The following is a 291-nucleotide window of genomic DNA, read 5'->3' as shown; positions in this document are numbered from 1 at the left end:
CACCGTAGGTGGCGCGTGTTGTCTCCCGCCGGCAATGCCACGACAGCACGCTCCCGGGCCTCTGTCGGCAGCGGCAAGCTCAGTTGGGAGCACGGGTGGTCGCACCGAAAGCGTCTACTCGCCTAACTCCGGGCGATTGCGCCTCTCTCGAACCCGACCAAGTACTTGGGACGGCGCTGCGCGCCGCCGGGACCTGAGAGGGTTTCGAGGTGTATTGTGCAGGGGAGCTCAGCCTCCTCCTGTTTGCAGAATGATTGAGCGGACGCTTGCGTGTTCGCGCGGGCCCCCGGG

The sequence above is a fragment of the Schistocerca piceifrons genome, unplaced genomic scaffold (genome assembly GCF_021461385.2).
Source record: "Schistocerca piceifrons isolate TAMUIC-IGC-003096 unplaced genomic scaffold, iqSchPice1.1 HiC_scaffold_936, whole genome shotgun sequence".
NCBI lineage: Eukaryota > Metazoa > Arthropoda > Insecta > Orthoptera > Acrididae > Schistocerca > Schistocerca piceifrons.
The sequence above is the reverse complement of the archived record's forward strand: the minus strand, read 5'-3'. Positions refer to the sequence as shown.